The following is a 15010-nucleotide window of genomic DNA, read 5'->3' on the forward strand; positions in this document are numbered from 1 at the left end:
AATAAAAATACCTTTTTTTAAAAAAAAAAATGCCACAACTAATTAGAACAGTGGGCCAGTACCAAAGATGAGTTCTAGGATGGGTGAATATAAGTCCACTATTTCCCTCCAAAGCAGCAAATGCAACAAGAACAAGATGCAAGAAATTTAATTAGACAAAATTTGGTATGAAAAAGACTTAGACATTTCAGTTTTGTAAAAGTTCAAGAACTAAGAATATGATAATGATGCCATCCCCTCCTCAGAGTGTACTTCCTGCCTTCATAAAATTCTAAATTATTAGAAATAAAGTCCAGAACAAGGCAGGCACCAGGATCCATGTACTTTGCATAATTAGACCACATCTCAAGTAATGCATTCAGTTCTGTTGCCACATTTAGGAGAGAAATGGACAAACTGGAATCTATCCAATATGGTGAGAGGCCTTACAAGCCATCTCATATTAGAATGATTAAAGGAATGTTCAGTCCGAAAAAAGAGTAGACTTAGGGGAAAATGATAGCCATTTTTCAAATACTTGAATAACTTTCATGTGGAATAGGGATTAAATTTATCCTCAAAGCTTCATGAAGCTTCAGAAAAAAATTCATCCCAAAGAAAAGACAATACTAGTGAAAAATAGGGGTGATCTCTAGCTAAAATGGGAATGGATTGTCTTAAACTTAGTGGTATATTCTCACCAAAGTTATTTAATTTCAGTTTATTTAGCAAATGATTATTGTTCACATTTATGTGCGTAATAAATAAGCCTTGGATAGGAAAGGAGCCTTAAAAAGTTTTCAGGTTAGTTGATTTATATCATTTGCAATGTCCACATATGCAGTTATAAATATACCACTAAACATTTATTTAGCAAAATTTACTGAGTGCCATTACATGTCAATTTTGTGCTAGATGGTGGATAATTTGGGGGAAAAAAGGCAGTAATATATATATGTATATATAGTAGAGGCCTGATGCAGACCTGGCTTCATCCAGATGGTTGTTCTGCTGTTTGGTCTAATTACATATTAGCTCTTTATTATATAGCATGAAACTCGTGCTTTGGGTGGGATATTGGACCAAACTTAATATTTGCGATTAAATCAATCTAAAACAAAACAAAGCAAAACATTTTGCTTGATTTAAACGTCACTGAGGAATTAAAGGGTCTGAGAAAATTAATACCTGACCACTTCCAGAGTACACTGGTAAAATGGGTAGAAATTGTTAAGTCAGACATACCATTTACATCTATTCAGCCCCATATTTTAGACTTTGTTCCTATCATGTCATCTTTACGATGATGGATAAAACATATAAATTTGGTATGTTTATAAAATCTTGACTTTCCACTTCCATACCTGAATTCCACTTACACATATGCCCATAAAGGGATATGTAGCCAGCCAAGTATTTTAATACCACTACCCATTAAAAAAATAAAGAGTGACCGCTGTCTACTACTCCTCCTTAAGAAGTAAAAGATTCCCTTTTCTTAAGAGGTTTACAAAACACTTTTCCTGTTATCCCTTTCTCTTGAGAAGACAAAAAATCATAACCAATAAATGTATTTGATTTGCTATCAGAAAATTTAAGACCAAAATATACAGCACATGAAGTGATGTTGATTTTATTGTATGGGGAACTCCAATTTTCACTTTTCTTTGCCTTTGGTTTCACAAGTGCTTGCTTTAAAAAAAAGGGGGGGTGTTAAAATACAGTAATTCTCTCTGCATAAAACGCGAAAGCTATAGTTTTAAATACTGAACATAAAAAAGAATCTATTTTTGCTCAATGGTTAATTAGAAGAGGATGGTTTCTAAAAAGGAAACAAACAGAAAGCAGTAAAACTGCCTGGTCCTGCTCAGTGCCTCCCAATCCTGATTCAGCAATGAGGTATTTGCCAGTAACCATGAGCATTGTGTGCGACAATGACGGGGCTGCTTTAACTCGATACTGTTCCCACACCTCTCTGAGTCGGCCCCAGTGCGTGGGTAACTCATGAAGTCACTGGGTACCTGAGCGAAATATTGAAAGCATTGGAGGTTATGAGGGTTTACAGACAGGTGGAACTGGCTGCATGATCACGGCCACGCCCACCTCTTAAAATGTACTTGGCAACAAAATTCATGCCAATATGACACCTGGCTGCGTAGGAAATTCATGACACAGACAGCAGGGCAGGCTTCAGATCATGGCACTGTGGTGACTGTGATCTCCCCGGAAGCCTCTCAGGGAAAGGCTCAATACTCTACTCGCCCTTGTCTGCCAATTGGAATTTGAAGGGAGCTTGCTTGCTGATGTCCTGTGTGGACCCAGAGGTACTACTGTCCGGATAAGGTAAGGGCAATTATATCTCTTGGTTTGATGCTAGAGATAGATGATACAGAGATTCCCTACTTTTAAATGTAGGTTACTGAGGCAATCTTCCTGGTAGTCTATTTCAGGATCTTGAACTTGAGCGATAGAACTGTTTGGTGTCCACTCTAAAAAGAGACAGTCAGCGGCTGCAACAGCTGTCTATGCAAGTTTCTGGCTTAGCCGCTAAGGGGATACAGAGAAAGGAGGAAGGTGGTGAGCTGTGGTTGGTGGTAAGGATAGATTTCAGAGGAATGTGTCAGAGCAGCGGATCTCCCTGGGCCCTACGTGATGATGTTTTTAGTAGCCACCTGTATTCAGAGATTTCGATTTATGAAAAGAGAATTGTATTGATACCTTTACTGCTTTAAGGATGTCTTTTCAAAGGAACTGTCACAGAAACAGTTCCTTCGGAGAAGCTGAGAGACCAAAAGGCTTTATTGTGGAACAGCTTCTGCGGGAAGCCTTCTGCCCTAGCAGTTAATGTTTATGGGTCTTTTTGGCAAATAATAGTCTCTGTTGCAATACTGCTCTGTTTGATGAGGATTCAAAAAAAGTCTTAATCAAATCTAGTCGTCATTGCTGCTTCTTTCCCTCCTAATCTCTCTGATCCTGAATTATGAGATCCCTATCTATGAAAATAAAACAGCATTTGTTAAAGCCTTTTTCAAAATTAAGACTAAAACCATCCAAACGAATTGTTTGCTACTATCAAGTAAACAATTTTTTTTAAGTTTGATGAATTGTTTGTAAGCACTAATCAAGTGGGTGGAGTCATAAAAGAGGGGAGGGAACCATCTGAAACAATACATGTAATTTGTTTGCATTATTATTTGAGATAATTACAAAGCAAGTGTTCAAAGCTGTCCTTTATACCAGAAGGGGGGCTGGGGGGGGATAGGGAGGAGAGGAAAAGCACAAAAACACCCAGCCATTGTCAGCTGCAATCTAAAATATTGCCAGATTAACAATTGTCGAACATTTGCATTACTAAGAATGCCAGGGACAGAAGTGTCAGGTTGAATGTAGAGTGATGACTTCATAGGAAGGCAAAGCCGAGGATATGACCAGTTGCAGTCACAAAGAAATCAGCTTTAATTAATTTGAGTGCCAGCTCTGTGTATAATTACACAGCATGAGCGTTTGCATGCAAATGCAGAAATGCTGATTGTTCAAATACTTGCACTTGCTCATTAATACATTGGGACTAAGCAGGGCTGGCAAGCAGACAGGGTACAGCACACACGGCGCCTGCAGGCTAATTTATATTTTACTCTAGTTAGCAAACAGATTTCAGATGTTTCTCCTTCCTTTAAATAATAAGCACAAAAATACATGTGTCATTTTCATCTGTGGCATACCTTGTTTTCTTGATGAAAAGAAAATGGTTTCAGTGTTTTAAAAACTGTTGAGGCTACACTGAACATTGCTATAAGGTTGATTTTATAACTATTTGATGTCAATAACACTTATACCAGTTAATAGAATATTTCTACTTGACATTGCGTGTGATTGACCAAATGGTCATTTTATTTTTATAATTGGCAAAACTGTTGTCAATAATGGTAAATTTATAATTAAATCTAATGAGGAATAAAGCAGTGGTCACAATAGAATTGCCTACTGGCCTATCAAATCCTGTATCCCATGTTCAGCATTAGCCAGGTTCAGAGCATGGAAAGGTTTAATTCTTTGATAGGACACCTAAATCTTAAAATGTACTGAGGTGAGATGTTCTAGTTTGACCTCTGAATCTTCTAACAGAGATCAGCTCCAACCAAATTCCCAACCTTGGCAATGCCCTAGGGAAAAATCTTCCTACACCACCACCCTAGGAATATCTGATGCTTTCTTTAGAAAGTGGTATAAGAAAATAAGGACTTTGCCCAAGTCTCAAAAATCTGGTATTAGCCTGCCAACACATTCCATGCATTTTCATGCAATTCAGTTCTACAAATATTTATGGAGCCCCTATTTCTGTCAGACACTGAGAAGCCTAAGATATACAATAGTGAGCAAGTGAGACACAGTCCCGGCATTTGCCATCTCTTTTCTCTCCAGAGTTGTTGAAGGAACCTAACTCGGCTCCCTGGGAAATGAATGCTGTTAGTTGTTATCACCTTGGAGAAGCCCACACCGCAGAAACTTGAATCTATGGTCTCCCACAAACAGTTCTCATGGTTTTTGTGGCAGAGTAATTCCCTCTCTGACATTTCTTCAACTCCATTCCTGTGTGAGGTAGAGGGAGATGCCTCTGCCCCAGGGCTGAATGGAAACTGTGAAAGATGCAAGAGACAGTCCATTCAGCGAGCCCAAAAGTTTTAGAAGACTAGATAGATGAGGAAGACTGTCCATATCCTTCTCTGAAAGCCTTTATCTGTAAGAATAACTTATCAAGGAGAAAAGGTGGGCACATCACGTAGATGAATACAGCACACTTCACACCACTTGGTCTGACCAAATATAGGCAGCCTCTACCTGTGTTCTCCATCAATGCAGGATATGACGCTCTGAGGAACGCCGACTAGAGAGCATGATAACCCTTCCTTCCTAAAAAGTCTGTTCAAATGTCTACCAAAGACTTCCTATAGCTATGGGACATGTGCATGTACAAAAGGGGAAAGTGACAGCTAAACACATTCACCCACACCACCTAAGCTTCCCCTTCACTTTTAGAGTGGTCATAACTTTCTCACCCTTCATATAAAAATATGCAAGAAGGAAGGAGAACATCCAGAATAGTGAAAAAATCCAAGGGTTCTCCATGATATACAACACAGTAATTTGGAAACAGGGTTTTTTCAGGGGCTAACAATGAATTGAAAGTACCTGAGCTCAAACAACTTTTCCTCTTAGTTCTATCATGATTGGGCACCCACACTCAGAAAAATAAATAAAATAAGATAAAATAAATTTTCAAAATGTGTATGCATTAAGAATTCCATCTGGCTGGGACCAAAATATTAAACAAATGTGTGGCATGTGGTTATATTGGTATCTTTACCAAGGAGAGCAAAAATCTTAGAGGATTTTGTCTGTAGCAAATAGCTTACAATGTGGACTTGCGGTGATATTCATGTAAGTGATGTAAGTGATATAAGTAATTTCATGAAATAATTACAGGGTAGGAAGGAAAGAGAGTAAATGTGTAGAGCAGGAAAAAAAGGAATTTAGTCTGCAGATAGAAAGTGTTCAGAAAATCTGAAGAAGCTCTAGCCACAAACATGAAGAAAACTTGTAACCTGGTGTAGACACACAACACACCAGACGATTCAGAACAGTCTGCTGATCATTACAGAGTGAGAACCAGTAGCTAAAGTTTCAGCAATGATTAGGTCAACAGGAACAGTTTCACGGATTCCTGAGTACAGAGTACTTATTTCAAGACATGAGAAGAATGAAGGTGAGAATAATTGGAAATAGAAAGCACAGGGAAAGAATTGAGGCTTTCTTTCTTTTTTTTTTAGGGAAGTAAATATTTGATCATATTTGTAGGCAAGAAAAGAGCTGGTGGAGCAGCAGCAGCAATTGTGTGTGTGTGTGTGTCTGTGTGTGTGTGTAATGGGAAATGTGTCCTTACTTGGGCAGGAATTGGGGACAATCCAGATAGCTATGGTAGCTAAGGAGATTTTTTTTAAAAATGTTCCTCCAAAAAAGGAGAGGAAAGGGGGTTGGTGACAGAGAAAAATCTGAAGTGAAGATAAGGAAAGTTGGAAGAGTATGCACAAGATGCCTTAGATCTTGTGAAGACATTGGTGAGATCACCTCCTGGAGGGCATAGGATAAAGACATGACACAGAGATTTAAAAAAAAAAAAATGACCTTACTTTCTTACTGGGGAAAAAATAGGTAAAGGAAAAAAGTGTACAATGAAATTAGGTGAAGAACTGAGGAACAATGGCTAAATGGAAACTGGTCATTGTAAAAGCTTCATTTAGATATGAACTCATCCCATGGTAAATGAGTAATGGGACTGGACTAGCACCTAACAATTTGTAAGTTTAACCTTCTCCAATATCAGTACAGCTAAAGTAATTGTTTACAGTTTATCACTCTTGCATTCTACAGTGAGGGAGGAACTGCAGGGAAGATATCAGCACATTAAGTAAATTAGTGCACAAAAGAGCTTAATCTTTGGGTGAAAACCTACCATTTTTCCGGACTCTCCCTTTTCCTGCTCACCTGTGGCCTTGTGTTAGCAGTAAAAGTGTTTATTTAACAGAAGAGAAAACTGTGTGGGGCTCCCTAGCCTCCCTTATCACAGTACTTTCTTTCCCCCTCCATAACCCAGATCCCTGCTGGCTCAGACTCTCTGGGTTAGGCACCAAAATCAAGGCGGCATCTCCTGAAAAACAGTGTTAAATACAGTGTTCACATACCACTTGGCAAAGAGAGAGAAGGCCCCAAGTCTGAGTCTTTGCTTAATATGTCTGGAGTTGCCATTAACATTTTAGGACAGGTCTGTTCTTAAATTCAGCTGGTTATTTGTCTCCCAGAAGACGGGAGCATAGCTCATCAGTCACTGAGTGTCTGCCAATAGACACAGGACATCCCCTGGGTGTGGTACAGGGTGTTGTATAGCAGGGGAACTGAGCATTCTGAAATTCCTAGAGAGTTTGGTGGCTGTAATAAGTCAATGTCTGGGCCCTCAAGGATGAGGTAGCCCTAGGTCAAGACAAAAATTGTCTCAGAAGGCTTCCGGCCTGCCACTTGCTGCTTCCCTGTTTCCTTTTTGTTTGGGTCTCTTTACCTGTCTTTTGCTATTCACTTCCCAACCTTCCCAAATCCCAAATCCTAGGGTCCTGGTGACCTGGTAAGATAATTAGTAGCGTGTAAAAAATAGGGAATGTTGAAGGTTTTTAACCTAACCCAAAAGTCAAAGAATTCCTGAGGGTCTTCTTTATGTCAGTCACTGCAGCGTATGTAGTGGATTTGAGGATAAATATATCTGGCCCTTCAGTTATGGAGCTCACCATGAAATGGGAAGAAAAATCTTTTGGGCTGGAACACTTGGTGATATAGAGGCACCAAGAAGAGAGATACTTTTGTAGGAAAGGAAAAGTATTGAAAAAGCAAGTGGAGGAAACAAATGCATTTAAATATGGAAATGCACAGCAACATGAGCAAACTGTGTTTTAAAGAGATTTTTCTGGCAGTAATATACAAAGTGGTTTGGATGCAGAAGGCCTAAAGAGCATTTAGGAGGCTCCTTGAATAGTCTATAGAAGAGAGGGGATGAAAGAGAGGCTAAAAATGACTGCGATATCTCAGAGGAAGTATTGACCGGGTTTTTGAAAGTTATTGTAGAAAAAGACAGGGAAGCTGTTATATTTGACTCTACGATTTCAAACCTTGGGGATGGCATTTTAAAAATAAGTAGGAAACATGAAGAGGAGATGGAAACGTGAGATGGAAGATACTGAGTTCAATTTGGATGTAATGGGTGTTTTGAGGTACCAGAGCCTCTCCTTGTAGAGAACAGATGTCTGTAGATGGGAACTTGTATCCAGGTGAGGGGATGATAAGGCCAGAGACAGATTTTTGAAGGTCATCTGTAGACAAGGCCCAAAAAGTAGATGAGATGGTCAAGGAAGAGAGAGAATGAGGAGAGAAGAGGGCTGAGGAACAAACAGTTAGATCCTATATATGAAAAGTGTGAAGAGGAAGGAGACAAATGTTACTGTCACAGAGTTAAAAGGAAAACTGGAAATAGCCATAGAGAGGGAGGGTGGAGAGTTTTTTGAAGGAGGGCCTGGTCAGGTGACAAGGAGGAGACACAGACAAGGAAGATGAAAGATGAGAACATTGGATGTCACAATTAATTAGTCATTAATGACCTTCAGGAAAGAGGTTTCATTAAAATGATGGGAAAGGAAGTCATATTGTAAGGTAGTAAGTTCTTAACAAATGTTCACCCTGAAACTAGAGTAAGAGAAGATAAGGAATAAGGAATAAGGAAAAGAGTGAGGCAAGTGGCACCAGTTTAATTTGGTTTGCTATACCATTTTACCCAACCAGAGGCCTGTTGTAACTCTGGTTTCTCTCAAGCTCTTACTTCCTGATGTCAAGTGAAGGTGGGTGGCAGTTAATGGGGAAAAGTTGATGATGGTCAAAGATGACTAAGGCTGTAAAGGCAATCTGGCTTTTTCTACAGTTCATGCTTGGGAAATAAAAGAATTTCCTGCTAAGAAAGTCATCTGCTCTACACCCACTGTCCCTGGCCTATTTTCTCTTTTTAAACACAATTTACCCTCATGGGTGTGTGTGTGTGTGTACAAATTTTGCATCTTATGTGTCAGGCCTATTTGAAAAGGCCTGGACAACATCCCTTTTGTGTAAAGGTGTGTTCTTTGGCTTCTGATGACTTTAAAAGTCTACAGAATTCTCAGAATAGCTTTGCTATCCATGTAGCAAATTTAGTTAAGTCTGTCTCCCTACTTATTAAGCCTAGCTCAAGAAACAGGCTATTCTAGAAAATTCTAAATGAATTACATCTTTCCTTGGCTTTTGCTTTGATGCATCCACATGTTGTAGTGCTCAGTGCTCAGGCCTATGCAAAGCAATCTGGTAACCAATAGTGCCATATCACCTGCGAGTAGAAAATCATTTTTTGCCCTCTACAAATACATGTTTTATGAGCCATCCACAAATCCTCTCCAACTATATACAGATGCTTGTTTAAGTTTGCAGCTGAGATGTGGCATCTAGATTGTTGGAAGAGAATATAACTGTGTGTTTACCTAATAGGCAATCTCTGTGTTACCATATGGAAAATATGAATTATTTGTGTGCCACATTAGCATAGCATGTGATTACACATAGTTTGTGTTCTTTTTTTTTCCTTCAAAATATAAGTATCTTCCTGATATATCTTGGCCTTTTTTATATTTTTTTTAGTTGGAAGAACATCTCCACTTCTGCAGAATTTTTTTCTATATGTGTATTTGTCTATTTATCGATAGGTAGGTAGATACACACACACACACACACACACACACACACAAGCTCTCTCTCTCTCTCTCTTCTCTCTCTCTCTCTCTCTCTCTCTCTTTCTGACACACACACACACACACACTCTCAAGCCCTCAGGGCAGCACCACACACACACTCTCAAGCCCTCAGGGCAGCACCATCATAAACTTGCCTTGCATGGTTGTTGGTTTATCTGTCAAAGAAATTCATTACCAAGACAATGCTTTGCTTTATATGCTTACTAAATTTTTAAAAAGTGTTTTTCATTATATTTATGCAAACATAACTTGGCTAGCTCACAATTTACCAAATGTGAGCATTTGTCAGGGTTATTTCCAATCACTCAGAAAAATGTGCCTTTGTGTATTTTGATTATTTAAAGCAATTTTGTTTCCATTATGGGTATGTACAGCCAGAATTGCAGGTCTGTCTTGACTGAAGAAGTGGGAATGCTCTTAATTTTCATACGTGTATCTGCAGAAGTACTTTTGATTGTTTAACCAATGTCTAGGTAGTGATGTGGGCATAAATGTTTTTGCACACATTTATTTTCCTTAGTGCTTCAGAAGAGAGGGTTAACGCAAAGAAAAATTACATGTGCTGTTATTTGCATTTAAATATATATATTTATGTATATACTATGTGTATATATATATACATATATATATATTTATCAATTGTAAGGTAAGGAAATATTTAATATTTTGAAGCATAACAATTAGGATGCACTCCTTAAATAGAAATCTCTGTCTTGTGACCACTTCTTATTTATACATTAATTTCCCCCCAACACCCCTGTTCAGACTTGTGCACACTCTATACCGAACTCTGAAGTTCTCAGTGATCAAATAGGGTCACTTAAATTTGCTTCCTTTGCCTTGAAGTAAATCAGCTTATTTCTCATTAGATGAGTCATTATTTTCCAAAAAGACTGAAAAAGGAAGTCGAGCCAATTTAAGTCAAGGCATTAGAGACCATTATCCTGAATATGCTGTTGCCATATAACTGTAGAATCAAGGTTTATTTCTGGAATACTATATTTCATGGACTATAAGATGCTATCCATAATAAGATGCCCCATTATTTTATATTCTACAAAGAAAATTTTAAACTTCCAATGAAACTATGATATATCACTGATTGAACAATCTATCCCAGTTTCAGAACTATTCAAATGAGGGGCAAAGCATCTCACAATGAGTAAGACAGCATATCTGACTTCTTAGAGAGCTTTAGCCCTTGGATTGGGTGTGTTAACCTCAGCAGCAGAACTCAGAGGTGCTCCTCTCCTACAAGAGACTTACTATCTCCTCTATTCAGTGGGACTAAAAAGGTTTCTATCTTTTCTCATTCAGAGATAGCAGGAAGATTAACTTTGTCTCTTTTAACTTTATTGAGTTATAACTGACAAATAAAACTGTAAGGTATTTAACATGGTGATTGGATATTCCTATACATTGTGAAAGGATTCCGCCCATTGAGTTAATTAACACATCCATCACCTCACATATTTACCCTATTTTATTTTTTCCTTTGGTGAGAACAGAGTAGACTTTGTCTCCGAGGAAGCAAAATAGTAATACAAAATGAAAAAAACAACAACAACAACCTTGGGGTTTAGAAATTTTTAAAAAGTTCGGACTTGATTCCAGTTTCTATGGGACTTAAAGCTATAAATTCATCTGAGACTCTCTCTGTCTCCACTTACTCTGTCCCTCCCTGTGTTCTGCCTATCAAAATTCCCCTCCACACTTTTGTTACAGGAAACTGGAACAGAGGTGGATACTAAATAAGCCTTAAAACACAATAATAAAATTTTTAAAAAGTCAACCAAAACTTGTAAAAAGTTTCAAAAGGTTAAACCTATCCTATCCCAAATTGTTGGGAAATGTATAAGCTGACAATTAAACAAGTAAATTATTTGACTTGGCTGTCACATAATGCATGTTAAGAGGAAGAACCTATTTCCCTGTCCCCCTATCAACATCAAGACCTCACCCAGTGCCTGCAAATTGTGTTTTCCCACTAGATGTTTCTGGCATTATTTAATTAAGTGATTAATTGTGACTAAATAGTTCTCTCTTTCCTTACCTCAGTTTTGGAAGTAGGCATTATGAGGCAAGAAATAATGGTATGAAAAAATTTAAATTGCATTTTAATTGATTCCTCACATACTGTATATCAAGGTAACTTACAGTATGTACAATATCCAGTTACTCATGACCCACCCATCTATTAAACAGACATTTATGAAGCATCTAGTGAATACCAGGCACTGTGGGTAGAAGGATGAACGCATTGCCCTTCATACAATGGTTCTTAAACCCTGATCTCAGGACCATTTCCACCCTTAAAAATTATTGAGGATCCCAAAAGCTTTCATTTATGGGTAATAGCTCTCAATGTTTATCACATTAAAATTAAAACTAAAAAATGTTTATTAATTAATTCAATTAAAATAGGAATAGTAAACCCATTGTATATTAGCTTAAAAACACATTTATATGAAAATATAACTATAGTTGAAAACAAAGTAGTCTGACAAGTGACATTTTCTGAAAATATCTGCAAAATCTGGATTAAGAGAGGGCAGCTGAATATTCATATCTATTCCTATATCAGTCTATCTATACCAATAATAGCCTAGGTGATCATCATGCCCTCACGCATCATACCCTAACGTTGTCACAAGATGGCTGTCATAAGATGCACATGCACAGTGGAGGCGGGGCCTGGTGGAGGAGGTGGGTCACAGCAGGGGAGGGCAGTTGTGGGCAATCAGGCCGGCAGGGGAGGGCAGTTGTGGGAAATCAGGCCAGCAGGGTAGGGTAGTTGGGAGTGATAAGGCGCCAGGAGAAGGCAGTTGGGGGTGATCAGGCTGGCAGGGGAGGGCAGTTGGGGCGATCAGGCTGGCAGGGGAGCAGTTAGGTGTGATCAGGCCGGCAGGGAAGTGGTTAGGGGGAAATCAGGCTGGCAGGCAGAAGTGGTTAGGAGCCAGAGGTCCTGGATTATGAGAGGGTGCAGGCTGGGCTGAGGGACACCTCCTCATGCATGAATTTGGTGCACCAGGTCTCTAGTTGCAATATATTTTGTTTGAAGTACATAAAGAAAATCAGCCTTGCACAGATATTTGAAAAAAGAAGAAATACTTTAATAGCATTTTTTAGATAAATGAGATATTTTTCTCTTTTTAAATATATTTTTATTGATTTCAGAGAGGAAGGGAGAGGGAGAGAGGGATAGAAACATCATTGGTGAGAGAGAATCATTGATCGGCTGCCTCCTGCATGCCCCACACTGGGGATTGAGTCTGCAACCTGGGCATGTGCCCTGACTAGGAATCAAACCATGACCTCCTGATTTATAGGTCAACACTCAACCAGTAAACCATGGCAGCTGGGCTGTGATATTCTTCTTTAACAATAAATCAAACTTCAACAAATAGTAATTTATTAAAGGTTAGTTGCAAAGAGGTATCTTAAACCATATCAAATAAATTTTTTTTAAACTGTTGCATTAAAACACATTGGTTTAATCTCTCATTTTGAATAGATCTTTCACCCATGCATTACATTTTGTAACATGATGCTTTGGTCATTTGGAAAACATTGCTTCACTGAATTATGCACATTTTTAAACAATTGTCATTGTTAATATCACCACCAAGCTTATCAGAAAAGTTTTTACATATTGGGAAGTTGTCAGGTTCACAGTTGCAAATACAAATTATTCTCCGGATGGTAATTTTGTTTGAATGTTTGAATTTAGCATTGGCAATAAATACCACTGGTTGTTTTTCTTGAAGTGACTTGCTTGTTTTTATTCCTCTTTTGAAAAATATCTGTGAAATACCCAAGTCTGAGTCACCACAGTTTTTCTGTCAGTGGCTTTTTAAAGTAAAAATGGTATTCTGTGAAAAGAGCAGCTATTTCAGCTTACAATTCAAACATTTATCTCACAAGTGCTTTTCTTCAAGACAATTCTACTTTAGAATACAGGGGAAGTGCTTTTTAATTACATCCCATTTTGTCACACAGAATATTAAAGACATGTATTCAGGGATTTGGATTTTAGAAAATGAATATTAATGTTCATTGTTTTTTAAAGGACATCCTTAGTTGAAATTGGGTGTTATTTTCTGTTCGTTCTTTATTTTGTATTGTTTTTGTTTCTGTTTCACTGTACGTGTGAGGTGATTAAGAATATAATGACTGCAATACTACAATACGGTTTGATGCCAGTGCCTTCACTCAAGTGGTATAGCAGTCCTATAGGAATGCGTTCCATCATCAGTGCAGAAGTCAACAAAGTGAAAAAGACAAATAATGTCTTAGTATTATTTTGAAAATAGGTTTGACTTTGGAAATCCCCCAAAAGGGTCTCAGGGATCCTGAGGGTTCTGCTTATTTTGCTTTGAGAACTATTATTCTAGAGGTTCAAAGGTTACAGGAGCCAGTAGATAAATGAACATGAATTTTCTGTGGTTTTTAAATAAGTACTGCGATACAGGAAAGCACTGTCTTTTAGGAACATTTCCCAAAAGAAGTTATGTCTGAATGGGAACCTGAAGGATACCTAAGTGTCAGCCAAGTAAAGAATGAAGTCTTTGGCTCATTGATTCCTGTGCCTCAGAATACTATTTGTGTTTTCATTTTACTAACGCTCTTTCTAAAGGCCAAAGAGATCTGAACCATGTGGTTCCAATATGGCAATTGGATTCCAAAAATCATGTGTGCCCAGTCAAATAAGGTCATCAATAAGCCATTACCACTCAAGGCTGAGTTACTATCGGAATCTGGAAGAGAGAACCTGGATAGTTGCATGAGAATCGTGTTGTATTGCACAGAGATTTTTATGTGGTGACACAGAGGTCTTCTATTGTATGTGTTTTGGGGCTCTGTGTCAAACAGAAGTAAACTCAGACCAGTCTTCAATGTGACATGACTAGATATCACTAACCATTTTAACTAACACAATGTACAAAATTACTGGCATAGATCGCATTCCTACTATGTGACATAGTGACGTTACGGGTGTTATCATATTAAGTGTGAAACAATTTGATGGATATTTATAGTATCCCCATTTTTAAGACCAGAACACTGAGGTTCAGAGGCATTCATAAGCCAAAGGTCACAAAGTACTTGAAGTGTGGAACTTGCTCCTGAGCCAGAGGCTTCTCACTGGAAAGTCTCTGCTCTTTCTCATACTGGGAGCAAGCAGGAGTGCATCAGGAGGAAGACAAGCCCAGAGCCCACACTGCTCGCCTCCCACTGGAGCACCAATTTACCTGGAAGGCAGATTCTTTTTTTGTTGTTGTTGTTGTTAATCCTCACCAGAGGATATTTTTTTCCATTGATTTTTAGAGAGTGGAAGGGACGGAGGGAAGGAGAGAGCAAGAGAGAAAGAAACATTGTTGTGAGTGAGACACATTGATTGGTTGCCTCCCGAACACGCCCTGACTGGGACTGGGGATCAACCTGCAACCCAGGTACCTGCCCTTGACCGGGAATCAAACCCGAGACCCTCAGGTCCACAGGCAGATGCTCTAACTACTGAGCAAACTGGCCAGGGCTAGGTGGCAGATTCTTAAAGCATTTTCAAATTCAAAACAAAAACAGATATCTAATGAAATAAGATGGAAACCACTTGAATTTTTAAGTGGTTTGGAGACTTCAAAGGAATGTCCTCTCAGGAG

The 15010-nt window shown here is 38.5% G+C and overlaps 1 protein-coding gene across 14 annotated transcripts in view; it reads left to right on the plus strand.

Annotated features, from left to right (window-relative positions):
• The first annotated feature begins 2118 nt into the window (after positions 1-2118).
• ADGRL2 (adhesion G protein-coupled receptor L2) overlaps positions 2119-15010 on the plus strand; it is a 276823-nt gene continuing 263931 nt past the window's right edge. For 5 of the 14 annotated variants that reach the window (XM_023751777.1, XM_023751782.1, XM_023751778.1 and 2 more), the window contains exon 1: positions 2120-2322. The gene's annotated coding sequence lies outside the window, so the exon portion shown is untranslated. Of the gene's footprint in view, positions 2323-15010 lie in introns of all 14 variants that reach the window. The other 9 variants (XM_023751767.1, XM_023751771.1, XM_023751770.1 and 6 more) reach the window with 5 other exon arrangements.

Source organism: Myotis lucifugus, unplaced genomic scaffold (genome assembly GCF_000147115.1).
Source record: "Myotis lucifugus unplaced genomic scaffold, Myoluc2.0 scaffold_25, whole genome shotgun sequence".
Taxonomy (NCBI): Eukaryota; Metazoa; Chordata; class Mammalia; order Chiroptera; family Vespertilionidae; genus Myotis; species Myotis lucifugus.